Below are 10,418 nucleotides of genomic sequence, written 5' to 3'. Positions count from 1 at the left end.
GGTCCATCCATTGGCTATAAATGTCTCAATTTTATCTTTCTTTAGGGCTGAATGATAGATCCTCCATAATATAATAAACACATTTTTTATCCATTCATTGGCTTATGAGCATTGTTATTCTCTTCAGATCTAGTTATGACAAGCTGTTCTGTTATGGATATGGGTGTTTGCATATCATTGTGGTATAATAATTTTAATTCATTTGGGAAGATGCTAAAAAGGGGGAAACCTGGGTCAAATTGGGCCTGGATTTCTTTTCTATCTGTATCTTAGGGAAGGGTCTGCAGGGTGTTTGGGGTCTCACTACTAGATTGGACTCATAGTGACCTGCTTGTTTACAGTCTCCCAGGAGCTGGGATTACAGGCGCCCGCCACCATGCTGAGTCTCAATCGCTGCCTCTGTGCATCCCTGGGGCAGGGCTGACACAGCAAGCCCGGGAACGAACTTCCGGCCCCTGCGTCTGCCTACAGGCACTTTAATCCACTGAGCTATTTGGTCAGCCCTCCCCGCTCTTATCTTCTTCAAGTTGGACTGCCTGGCACATTAAGTTATTACTGAGACTTTGCAGTTGTTCCTGTGTGTACTGCATCGTTCACCTCTTCTTGGAGGGCGGTCCTCATACTCTCCTCTTCAGTCAGCTCAGCCTGAAGAGCCAGCATCTCTGAAGACAAAGCTCCATGTACACGCTCAGATGCCACCCGTGTTTCCTCTGATTTCTGAGCCAGAAGTTCCTTCTGGTGATCTAATCTGTGCATCAGCTGCTTTTCCCTAATCCGCACTTCATCTAATTCCATTTTCAGTTTTTCTTAGTTTTTGTTCATTCCTGTCTTGTCCATGGCTTCTATTCAGCTGCTCTTCTAGTCATTCCAGCTGCACTCTGTGTTGTTGCTGAACAGCTTCACATTCACAGTTCAAACTTTCTAACATTCAATGCTTGAGTTCATTCTCTCTCTGAAGAGCGTACTTTTCTTGTTCATAAATCTCAGTCATGGTCATCATTTCATTACGATGTTCATGCAGTTGATTCTGCAGTTCATTCTGGCGCTCTAGCAGTTGTAAACCATACCGTGCAGCTGTTAGCCACTCCTGTTCAACCTCTTTAAGCTTGTTTTGAAGATCTGCAATTATATGTGCCTCCTTGTCTTTCTCCTACTTACAGCCTCTCTCCACGCTCCTTCCTCGAGCTGCTGCAGCCAGTGGCCCAGGCGAGAGCTCGGGATGCCCGATTCGCTAACACTACTTCACCAGAGAAATAGTCTCCACTCATTTCACTTGGCTCATGTTTTAATGCGTCTGGCTCACATTGCCTTTAGGCCTTGGGTGGGGATGCCCAATAGCAATGGCGAATTTGCATGGGGAGAAAACTGCCACCTCATGGCCAGAAAGCAAGAGAGAGGAAGACTGGATGGGCCAGTCCCCAGATTCCCTTTGGGGGCCCTTCCCCATGACAGTTTTCCTAACGCCCCCCAACATGGGGCTTCTGCACCTGAACACAGTGCCAGCCGGGGCAAGCCAAGAGCAAAGGAACCCACTGGACTCTGATCTCAGTCTCAGCAGATGCCCCATGCCCATCACTGCATGCTTAGTGGCCCTTGCTTATCCTTCAAAGTTCCACACCAATGCCAGCTCCCCACCTGCCCCCGACTGTTTGATCTCACAGACTCATACCTGGCTGCCTTTTGTGCTTTTCAAAGTACAGTTCTTAAGTATTCACCATGTTCAAGGATAATTCTAGGTGCTAGAGATACAGCCAAGACCCAGAGACGCTGTGAGAGGAAGGTCCTTCCTTTCCCCAGGGCCCCACAGTGAGTGGTGATGCAAGCATTAGATGGCGCCTATGAGCCTTCCATGTCACAGGGAAGAAGTGGCTTCCAGTAGAAGGTGGTGCTGAGGAAGTAGCTTGTCTTTAAATTTGGGGGGAGTTTGGACTTAGAGTGATGGAAAGACACATGGCAAGATCAGCCCTGCTGAAGCAGGGCCATGCGGCCGGGGTGGGATGGCGGTGCAGACAGCTGACAGTGCCGTCACTGTCGGAACTGTGAGTTTGGAGTTCTTACTCAGTTGAACCTGTGCCAGGCTTTCAGGGAATGATCTTATTTGAATCTCAGTGCTTCTCTGTGAAGAATGGACCATGGTGACTAAGCCACTCTGAAGGATTCTCGCTGGGGACTCCTCCAGGTAGGACCAAACTGTGTCCCTAGCCACCTCTCTTTTTCCTTCTCTCCCCATCAAGTGCAGCCACTGTGCTTGGGCTAAGCTGTACCACAGTGGCCAAGCTCCTCTTCCTTGGCTCTGCTGCCCTCCTGCGGCCACGCCTGCCATACTTTACCTGCCGTCCCAGGTGAGGTGCCTGTCCACACTGGTGCCAACTGGCTCCCCACAGCACTGTCTCTGTTTTGTGTTGCTGTGTTAGTTAACTTGGGTCACTGTGACACAGTGAGTACCTGAGATAAAAACTTGTAGGGAGGCAACATTCACTTCTTGGGTTATGGTTCCAGAGGGTTTCAGCCCATGGTTGTCAGTGCTTGCTTGTGTGTGTGTGTGTGTGTGTGTGTGTGTGTGTGTGTGTATGTGTGTGTGTAGAGAGACAGACAGACAGACAGAGACACAGAGAGAGAGACAGAAAGACAGACAGAGGAAGACAGAAAGAGCGAGTGAGTGAGAGAGACAGACAGACAGAGAGGAAGAATGGCTGAAGCCCCTGTAGCTCCTCCCTGCCTGGCCCACCAGTGACCTCACTTCCTCTCAGTTGGCCCCACCTACTTATGTTCCACCACCTCCCAGGAGCACCTTAGGCCCAATGATCCACCCTTGAACACATGGACCTTTGCCTGGGGATTTACATGTTCAGGGTACTCCTTTGAAACTGTCAGCAGCACCTTTAAGACCACTGCCCTATCTAGTCATTTCTAAGATAAATTCTCAGCATCTTAAAAATACTTCTCCCTTTCAAATATCCTGATTGGTCACAGGCCCACCCCCTTCAGTCACCCATCTGAGATGCTCTTACAGGATACGTAGTGATATTTTGTGGGAGTCCCAGGGACGTGTTCTTTGCTGCTGCTCTCCCTAACTTGTCACAGAACCTGTTCACAGAGGATGGTATCAGTGGCTGCTGTAGTGGGCCTTGTACATGATTTCTAGCCAGGAGCTTGTAAGGCTCTTTTGCAGTCTGATGAGAGGACTGGGGGCTGGTGACCTCACGGTGGCTTCAGGATGAGGGATGGCCTGGAAGTCCAAAGAGCGAGGCCTGCTTAGTGGGTGGAATTTAGAACATTTTTCTTTGTTTGTATTTTAGGGAAGGGTCTACAGGGTGTTCAGGGTCTCACTACTAGGTCGGACTTGTAATGATCCGCCTGTTTATAGCCTCGCAAGAGCTGGGATTACAGGTGCACACCATGCCAATACGCCCAGTCTCAATTGCTGTCTCAGTGTGCCCCAGGGGCGGGGCTGGCATAACAGGCTGGGGGATTGAAACTCTGTCCCCTGCACCTGCTTGCAGGTGCCTTAATCTGCTGAGCTATTTGGTTGACCCTAAAACATTTTTATTTGTGATTTTTTTTTTGTACTAGGAATCAAACTCTGGACCTCATGCTTGTCAATCAAGTGCTTGTGCCCCTAAGCTCTAACCCCAGCTGCAAAAAATTACTCTTATTTGTCAGGTACTAAGAGGGTGGAGTTTGAGCCCTATGCACTGGTACTCTTATGGAGGATTAAAACAGAGTCCATCAACAAGAGCCATAGAACTAATGAGTCATGGAAGATCCGTCCACTTACAAGGAAACACCAAAGTGAGGGGGTGGGAGCTTCTGGGGTAGGGACCCAGTGGTGCTGGGAGGCTCCCCACCTCTCCTTCCCTCACACCTGGCCCTATGTACACATCTGCCTGGCTGTTCCTGGCTTGCACCTTTTATCACACACTGGCAGCAGTGTGGAAAGTTGTCCCTAAGCCCAGTGCTGTAGGGACTTGGTGGTCTTTCAGTGGTCCCCAGGAGAGGGGATTTAGAAAATAAAGGCAAGAGGGGAAGCAAGATAGCTCAGCGGACTAAGCCCCTGCTTTGGCAAGCACAGGCTCCAGGGTTCAATCCCTGGGCCTGCATGCTGTGCTGGCCCTGCCTCCAGCGCAGTCTGGGCATGGTGGTGGTGCGCACCTGTGATCCCAGTGGTGGGGAGGCTGAACACAGGAGGATCATTACAACCCTGAGCTATGAAGTGACGTCCTGCACAAAATGCATACATGGAAAAAAAAAAGAAAGGCAGGGGCAAAGGTTGAGGTCACCTGGAGGCCTTTCTGCCTGATGGGCAAAGGACCCAAAGAAGCATTTGTTTGTACCCTTGAAAAGTTAGCATCAGGAGACACAAGGTTGTCTAGTGACTAATGGCTGAAGTTGTCCAGGCAGGATGCTTTTCTCAAGACTGAGGTAGCTTGGGGCTGGAGAGATAGCTCAGTGGCATAAGCACCTGCCCGGCACAGTCCTGAGTTTGGTCCCTAGTACCACATGCTGTGCAGGCCCCAGAGCTCCAGGTATGCTGTGCTGGCCCTGGACCTGGGTGTGGTGGTGCATATCTATAATCACAGCAGTAGGGAGGTTGAGATAGGAGGTCACTATGGGTCTGAACTGTGTAGCAAGACCCTATACTCAAGACCCTGAAAAAAAAAAAAGGCTGAGGTAACCTGACTGCTTTAGGCAATGAGGCCTCATCCTGTCCTGCAACATAGGGTCAATTTCCAGCTTCAGCTGCTTTTAACACTGTGCAAAGTAGCCAGCATGAAGGGAGGGCGAGATGGCGGGACCTTGACACAGTGGCCAAGACAGGCAGAAATGCAGGCATCTCAGCATCTGACGTGGGGTTGATTTGGGGACTGAGTCCCTAAGCCCACAGGATTGCACACTAACTTCTCAGAAGTCAGTGGAGTCACTGGACACCCAGTGGTGGTCGGAGAACTGGCTGTTGGTGTGGAAATCAGCCCAGGCTTCTTGCATAGGTCATCTCTGCCTCCTTCAGTGCACAAAACACTGGCATCGCCACCTCTGGACCCAGCGCTCTCCCTGATGACACCGCTTCATGGGGCTGCATTACCATTCCCCACCCTTCTCTGGGTCCCCTGAGTCTACTCTGCTCCCTGCAGAACTCTGCACCCAGTGTCCAGCAAGAAGCCTCAGCAAGGAGGAAGCTGGCCAGGTCATTATTAAAACTGAACCACTGGGGCAAACACTGCGGGAAATGCTTGGCAGGGCCTGCAGGCAGGTGGAAGTCTCCCTGGTGACACAGGGGTGACGCTGCTAGGTGCAGACCCCAAGGCCCATGAAGAGCGTCCACTGATGTGCATTAGATGCCCAAGGGAAGCAACCACGATACCCATGAGTCCATTCACATGGCAGAATGCACGCAGCCTCTTTGTGGGTACCTCCAAGACCACTTGGGGTGCCCAGTGCCCATGAACAAACATAAGCTGCCACGACCTGCTATGCGTGTGCCCTCATGCCTGCCTGCCTCTGTATTTTTTTTAATCTTTTTTTCTTTCTTTCTTTCTTTCTTTCTTTCTTTCTTTCTTTCTTTCTTCCTTTTTTCTTCTTTCTTTCTTTCTTTCTTTCTTTCTTTCTTTCTTTCTTTCTTTCTTTCCTTCCTTCTTTTTTTTGTACCAGGGATTGAACTCAGGACCTTGCACTTGCCAGGCAAGTACTTATTCCACTGAGCTATTTCTCAGGCCTTCCCCCTCCTTAATTTAATTTAATTTAGAAGAGTAAAAATGGAAGCAAAAACAAATAGAAAAAAATGACAGAAATAGGGTCATATACAACAATGCATATGTTACAGATTTGTAAAACAGGAATAGCTAATTAACAATGTTTGTTATATTATCTATATTTATCATCAAATCTATTGCTCAAATTAACAGATATAGTTATGCAAGAATGGGGAAATAATTGAATGTCATTGCTTGCTTTCAAGAAATCTTAAAAAGAGGAGTTTTCCAGGCAATAAGGGAACAACATTCTTGCCAGAGGAAATAGTTTGAGCAAAGGTGGGAGGTGTGTTGAGTGTGGTGGGAATGCAGCCTGGGAAAATGGCGGGGGAGACCATCATGGGTCTTTAATTCTGCAAAATGGTTGCTCTTGAGTGGTAGAAGCCCAGGCAAAAGGGCTTCATGCCAAAGTTCGCTTAGAATGGAGGGGTGCTCATGCCTCTCCCCTGAGGTCCTGCTAGGGTCTCCAACAGAATTGGTTGGTTCAGAGGCATCAATGGGAAGGAATTGGTAGCAGCCAGGCATGAGATTGAGTGAAGAGACCTAACCCTGACCAAGTGACACCTACTCTTTGAGGAGGAGGGGAGAGAGGTTGCACTGGGAAAGGTTTGTGAGTGGGCTGACTGCAAAGTGGACACCGGGCAGATCCCACACAGTTCCTTTCTTGTCCTGTTGATCTCTCTCCGAAGTTTCTTTCTTTCTTTTTTTCTTTCTTTTTTCTTTCTTTCTTTCTTTCTTTCTTTCTTTCTTTCTTTCTTTCTAATTTTAGGGAAGGGCCTACAGGGTGTTCAGGGTCTCACTACTAGATCGGACTCATAGTGATCCGCCAGTTTACAGCCTCCCAAGTGCTGATTACAGGTGTGCCACCATGCCCAGTCTCAATTGCCGTCTCAGTGCACTCCAGGGGCTAGGCCGGCATGCCAGGCCCAGGGTTCGAGCCCCTGGCTCCTGCGTCTGCCTAAGCAGGCGCTTTAATCTACTGAGCTATTTGGCTGGCCCAAGAAGACGTGGTATTTTTACCAAAGGAGTATTATTCAGGTATAAAATAGGATAAATTTGAGTTTTTATTTTTTATTTTTTTTGGGTAAATGGATGTAACTAGTGACCATATTGTTTTTCAAAAATTTTTATTCATTTTATTCATTTGTTTTCTTATTGTTGATAATGTGTTTTTTTGTATTTATTTTTTCATACATGTAATAACACATATTAGGAATGCATTTGGAGCCTGTGGTCCCTGAATTTAAAACAAAATTTTTAATGCATTTTAATGAGAGAAAAATAGCAGTGAAACAGTTTCAAAACAGGTTACTAGGACAGTTACAATAATTGATACATTGCATATTGTTGTCTGCGTAATAGTTATTCGGAGGACAGGATGCAGACATGATATCTTGTCTAAACAATATTAATACAAACCTTTCTTCTCATTGAACTAAGAGAAAGTAGTTGTATATCTATCCTATCTTGTATATATATATATATATATATATATATGCTTTTTTCCCCCCACAACAAAACTGTCCGTTATTTATATCCTCCTTTTTTTGTCATTTTGTCAGAGATGGGTGTTCCATTGCAGTTAGAGAAGCTGTATTTGGAGAAGTCTTTAAAGGACCTTTTCATACTTGATGCCAGTGCAAGGATTGTAGGGAACTGAATTCAGCAAAATAACCCAATATAGTCCAACAGTCCATAATAGTAGTGAATTATCAGCACAACTGGCAATTGTCAGAAGTTGCTGACATAAGCCTTTTACAGCTCAGCATATTTATATAGCTTTACTTTAAAAAATAATTTTATTGAGAAACATAGCAATGAGACAGTTTCAAAACCGTTGAGTAGGAAAGTTTCAATAATTAAGACATTGCATATTATTGTCTTGCTTTATTGTTTATACCTTGTGGTTATACTCTGCTGAATGGTTAAGGCCAAATTAAAGCAGGACCTATATAATTAAAAATGTAAGTTTTGCTATCTGACAAGGTCAGTAAGATCCCCTCAAGATTTACCCTGGAACCAAGTAAAGCACCGCGCAGATCTTGTGTAGTGACCACATTAAGTGAAATGCGTCAGACCTGCATGTGCAAATATCACATTGACCTAGTTTGAAAACCTGAGAAAGGAAATAAAATCTGAAAGGTACAGGAGATACTGGGGAAAGGGAATAAACCCATTCAAAAGCAGAGTCACTGAGTTGAAGAGGACAGCTGAGGTAGTGCTAACGCGTTGAAGGTGTGTCAGGAAGGTGTGTCAGGGGGCGAGGCTTGACAACACGGTTTCCGAAGTAGCGGGGCGGGGCTGTAGGAACTACCCAATCAGGAGCGGCAGTGAAGTAGGCGGGGCCGCGCCGGGAATCTTAACTTCCGGCGCCGCGGGGTTTGGGGGCGTGCTTGAGGTAGAGTTCCGGGTGAGCTAAGCCGGCTCCTGTGTGAGGGCCGCTGAGGTCAGGAGCCGCGGGGAAGACGTCAGGACCCTGGGAGATCGGAAATGGTGACTGAGCGGGCGACGTCCGCGTGTGGGGAGCGGCTGGTGGCGCCGGAGGCGGACTCCGTCTCCCCAGCCGGGCAGCGCGCCAACTCCCGGCGCTCCTGCCTCGTTCCCACCCACCCCGGCGTCAGCCGCGGGGTCTCCGTCCTATCCGTCGCGGGGCCCTGTGGCGCTGGATCCCGGCGTCCCTTGTCCTCTCAGAGCCCACATAGCCCGGACTCTGTGTTGGGAAGTAGGGCTCAGTCCACGACCCGTCTGTCCCTCGGCGGGGTCCTGAAGGCTGGCAGCACGTGGAAACCTCGGGTCCAGACCCCGGGCTTCGGCCCCGCGGGTGGGGTGGGCGTCCTTATGTGACCTCGGTGTTATTCCCGACTGTTACAGACGTCGGCTTAAAAAGCAGCAGTTGCTAAGGAGGACCTGACTCTGGAATGGAGGGTGCGTTAGGGAGAGGCCGCAGGGCAAGGTCTGCAGCGTCTCTAGGGTCAGGGCCAGAGGAGAGCGCGCAGGCGTAGGAGGGAGGTGGGGAGGGGTCAGCTCAGGTCCAGGGCCTGGTGTCCATCACTGAGGGCCAGGGTGGTGGTCAAAGCCCTGGAGGAAGACGGATGAGGAGTGTTTGCTTAAGTATTTTGTTTCTGCTGATCAATTAGTTCATGTAATCATTTTCAAAGCAAAATGGGGAATTCGAGAATTTTGTACAAGTTAAAGGAGTATCATCCAATTGCAATGGGAGCCTTTGCTTTGTACTGCTAACTCTAGACCAGAAAGTGTTGTGAGGTGGGATTTCGACTATGAACTGAAACATCTACAAATTGTGAGCTGAAATAAACGTTTTCCCCTTTAACTTGTGGATGTCAGATGTTTTGTTTCAACATTGGGAAAAGTAAGACGAACTTTTATTTAACTTGTGGGTGATGTCTCCATTGATGATTCTTTTGAGTATTTTCACCAATGCTAGTTTAGTGGTTATGAATTTCTTCTTTGCCACAGATTTACCAAGAACTATATTTTTTAATTTTGAAGGATAACTTTGCAGGATAGTTTGGGAGTTACTTTCTTTTGGGGCCTAAAATCCTTCACTCTAAGCTGTTCTGGCCTTTAGGGTTTCTGTCGAGAAATCTCTTACTCTGATGGGTTTGCTTTTGTAAGTTATGCCATATTTTTCTCTAACATCTCTTAGTATTTCTTATTTATTCTGAATTTCTGATATTTTGACTGTGAATGTGCCATGGACAAGTCCTTTTCTAGTTGTGTCTACTTAGGGACATAAAATGCCTCATCAATCTATGTTTCCATCTCTAGATTTGGAAAAATTTCTGCAATAATTTCAGTGGCTACATGTTTTAGTATGGTTAGACCCTTCATCAACCTCTTCCTTCAAGACCAGTGATCCTGAAACTTTTATTCTTCATCATCCGATAGTTGGATTACTTTTAAAATTTTGTCTTGTTGTTTACTTAATGTTAATAAACATGAAAGAGAAAAAAAAACAGGTTTTGATATTTTTGTACCTGGAAAGAAGGGAAGAGACCCAGTCCTAGCCCAGGTCCAGTGAGTGTGTGGGAGAGCTTCTGGCTACCCTGTGCCTGTGGGACCGACTACTGGCCTCAACCCAGGTGCAGCATGGGTGAGACCCTCTTCCACCCCCTTGGGATGCCCCCCACCACTCCGCAGCACCTCCCCCACCCCGCCCGCTGAGTAGGAATTTCTGCCGTGTTCCGGGAACCCCCAGACCCAGTCCTAGCCCAGGTCCGGTGAGTGTGTGGGAGAGTTTCTTGCTACCCTGCACCGTCGGGACCTATTACTGGTCCCAGCTCAGGCTCAGTGTGGGTGAGACCCTCTTCCACCCCCTTGGGACGGCCCCAACCACTCCGCAGTACCTTCCTCACCCCGCCCACCAAGTAGGAATTTCTGCCGCGTCCGGGAACCTCCAGACCCAGTCCTAGCCCAGACCAAGTGAGTGTGTGGAAGAGCTGCCTCTCCCACCTACTCCAACTTGTCCCCTCCAGGCTCAGCTCAGGCCTGGCATACAGGCCTGGGGTATAACCCTGCAGCTGGAATCCCTGCAGAGAGTGTGGAGGATAGAACCACCCAGTTAGTCCAGGAGCAGAAAATCTTGCCAGAGGGGCAGAACAGGTTCACCCTCAAGGGCAGCAGCAGGAAGGAGCTGAGCATAGCAGC

At 48.1% G+C, this 10,418-nt stretch overlaps 1 pseudogene; it reads right to left on the bottom strand.

Moving 5' to 3' along the window:
* The window catches only part of LOC101574117, a 1,937-nt pseudogene extending 669 nt beyond the window's left edge, over positions 1–1,268 (bottom strand).
* Between the last annotated feature and the right edge of the window lie 9,150 nt (positions 1,269–10,418).

The sequence above is a fragment of the Octodon degus genome, unplaced genomic scaffold (assembly GCF_000260255.1).
Source record: "Octodon degus isolate 3935 unplaced genomic scaffold, OctDeg1.0 scaffold00304, whole genome shotgun sequence".
Classification (NCBI taxonomy): domain Eukaryota; kingdom Metazoa; phylum Chordata; class Mammalia; order Rodentia; family Octodontidae; genus Octodon; species Octodon degus.
The sequence above is the reverse complement of the archived record's forward strand: the minus strand, read 5'-3'. Positions and strand labels throughout refer to the sequence as shown.